Source organism: Primulina tabacum, chromosome 3, assembly GCF_025594145.1.
Source record: "Primulina tabacum isolate GXHZ01 chromosome 3, ASM2559414v2, whole genome shotgun sequence".
NCBI lineage: Eukaryota > Viridiplantae > Streptophyta > Magnoliopsida > Lamiales > Gesneriaceae > Primulina > Primulina tabacum.
Window position 1 is genome coordinate 21,920,416 of NC_134552.1, and position 3,061 is coordinate 21,923,476.

The 3,061-nt window shown below is 32.1% G+C and overlaps 1 long non-coding RNA gene across 3 annotated transcripts; it reads right to left on the minus strand.

The window, feature by feature from the left end:
- Positions 1–465: 465 nt before the first annotated feature.
- On the minus strand, positions 466–2,529 carry LOC142539084 (uncharacterized). Of its 3 annotated transcripts, none has more exons than XR_012818804.1 (4): positions 2,434–2,529; positions 2,262–2,352; positions 663–754; positions 466–573 (listed from the first exon to the last, which is right to left on the minus strand). It is a non-coding gene; the product is annotated as an uncharacterized LOC142539084 (long non-coding RNA). The 3 variants fall into 3 exon arrangements; XR_012818806.1 differs by having other exon boundaries at positions 663–764; XR_012818805.1 differs by having other exon boundaries at positions 663–783.
- Positions 2,530–3,061: the final 532 nt, after the last annotated feature.

Genomic DNA, 3,061 nt, shown 5'->3' on the forward strand with positions numbered 1-3,061 from the left:
TGTCCGCCATTATGTCTACAACAATTTAGTAGACTAGACAAAATAATCTCGCCTTAATAAAAAACCTCAAAAATAAATATTTTCTGGTGTAGAAGATCAGCCTAGGCTGCAACCACATAGCATATTTAAAATTTTAATAAATTTTAAACCGAGACTCTGATATATCACTTGTTAGTCCCACGTGCAGTAACTTGAGATAATAATATGAAAATAAAGTATAAAAATAGACACCGAGATTTGCGTGCAAAATCCTAAAAATTATTAGGGTAAAAACCACAGATAAGATGAAAAAAATTGCACTATAATATTTTATAGTGGACAACCACTCACTGTGTTTTCAAAGAGAACATACACTCTCTTAATACAGGAGAACAAATATATTCACAAATATTATAGAACTAAGAACTCAAATATTATAAGATGAGAGAAAGAACTTAAGGATGTTTTTTTAATTATGAGAGAAACCATTTTCTCTCCAACAGTTTGAGTACTAGGCTCCCCAATTTTTTTCTTGTGACCTTCAATCCAAACTTGCGATCTCGTAATTTTTGTATCTGTCGGGCTTCTCTTTTCCTTTAATATAGAAATATATACAAAATCGTTAGAACATAATTCAAATGTATATATTATTACTAATTACATAAATTATGAATTTTTTTTACCATAATGTGAGTCAAACGAGCATAACATCTCCGGTTCATTGTGTGAATGTGACTTGTTTTTTCCTCATCGCTCTAAATCTTTTACTCTTTTCCTGAGATTAGCTAAAATCGCATAATCAAACTGTTCAAAAGATTAAAACTTTGTAGTCTCTTGCCCAACCAAAGCAACACAACCAAAATATAAGAATTCAAGGAAATTCAATGCCAGTTCCTGTAATATCATAATATTTTTGGGAAAGGATTTTAAATCATATGCATCAATAGTGTCTAGAAGAATTTATCTGAAATCATATACATGAGGAAGCAATGTGGGAAAGGATTTTAAAAGCTTTCCTTTGTTAGAGTTAAAAAATTCAATAGCTTTTTCAGCAACAAGAGGGTCTGCAAATTCACTACAAGAATAATCCAAAATCGGCATGTGTATGACGACCATCAAATTAATAGATCCTGGTCCATTGGACTGGATATAAGAAATCACTTAGTAAATAACATGACATTAACAAATGCATTGTGGAAAACAGATATAACTGAGTTTGAAATAACTCTGATTCAATATACGACAAAAAGTAAATAAACTAAAACCAAGAAAGAACGTAGAAACACATTGTTATTTTAGAAGATTTTGAAATTCACCAGTTTTGGTTGCTTGGTAATTTCAAAAGTTAGAAAATGACCGATGTCAGTTCAAAGAGTTGCTGCATACTATCACAAATTCATGAAGTTAGATAAAGATTCCGATGACAAAAAAACTGGGGTCATCTAATTTATCAGGAACTCAAGCATGAACAAACAATGTATATTTATCAACATAACAATAGGGGGCATCCATAACTAATTCTAGGTAAATCTAAATGTGACTCGAACCTACAGCAGATAAAATGAGGATTAGAAAACCAGAAGGTCGAATTCAGTTAATCTCATGTTTACCAAAATTAATTTTTCCACTCTTTCAGTCTACTTTTGCACTGGATATCCATTCAATATAGCACACAGCTCATATAGTATGAGTATAGGACATATGCATAAGCAATTTCCCTACATTTTTATATTTATTTTGCCAAGAGAAGAATGTGAATTTTCCCATACCGGCTAAAACATGAGTGGGAAAATGTTCTAACGCAAGGATCAGCATCGTGTAAAATGACATCCCCAGAATCAAGGAAAAATTGAAGAATGGCCTTAAAGACAAAATATGACAGCCTAGAGTATGAGCAAACAATTCAGATTAAAACGAATCAGATTCATCATCAAACGGGAAGAACAACAGTACTTATTTCACAACAAAACAATGATTGACAGCAATTTTCTACAATTCTAGAAGTCAGAAGACATAACATTGTGCTTTGTTAATAATTTGGATCTCATTTGTTTCTCTACTGGAAGATGGAGTGGAAGTTAGCCTCTGAAGTAGTTTATTTCTCAGTTACATATGTTTTTCCCCCAAAATCAAACCTTACCCGCAAATATTCCCAGAAAATTCAATATTAAGATTATCTAGTTGATCTGACTCTTACAAAGTTCATGCAACATTTTGATCTACGTAATTCAAACAAACTTCAATTAATCCACAGAAAACGCACACTCAGAAAGTGTATATACCTTTTATCCAAAAAGGAAGGAAACTCAATGGAATTAAAACTTTTTATCAAGAAACTTCACCAAGAATCACATCCGAAGCGAGCTAAAGTGGCTGAAAAATAGGTGAAACACATAGGATTCAAATCCTTACTCAATACAACACAAACAACCAAGAATCAAATGCAAATCTCACTTGAATCGGCAAATTAATCTCGCACGGGTGTTTTGGAGGCGCTCGAATTCCTTTTTTTCTTCTTTCTTTCACATGAGGGGCGGGAATGAATTGTGAGGATGGGTTTTGCTGCTTTAATTCATTTTTTCCTTTTAATTAATTTTTTTTGTTTTAGTTTTTTAATGATTTTTTACCATATTTTTTCAAATCCTTTGGCTCTCATTCTTCGCAGCGCACAATAAAATGAATGTGGTGAATAATAATATTGACGAAGTGCGATTAATCGGACTCCGTTAATGTCTATACAAGATTTTTTTTTAATTTTTTTCTATTAACAGCGCACATAAACATGCACGCTGTTAATAATACTATTAACGGGTGTGTCTTTATTGTGCGCTGTTAATAGTGCACCCATTTTTCGCAGCGTGCAATAATATGTATGCCGTGAATAATAATATTGACGGCGTGTGATTAATGTACGCCATTAATGTCTAGACAAGATTTTTTTAAAATTTTTTTACTATTAACAGTGTACATAAACATGCACGCTGTTAATAATACTATTAACGACGTGTCTTTATTGTGCGCTGTTAATAGTGCGTTGCGAAAAAATATATTTGTTATAGTTTTATCAAATCTTTCGGCCAAA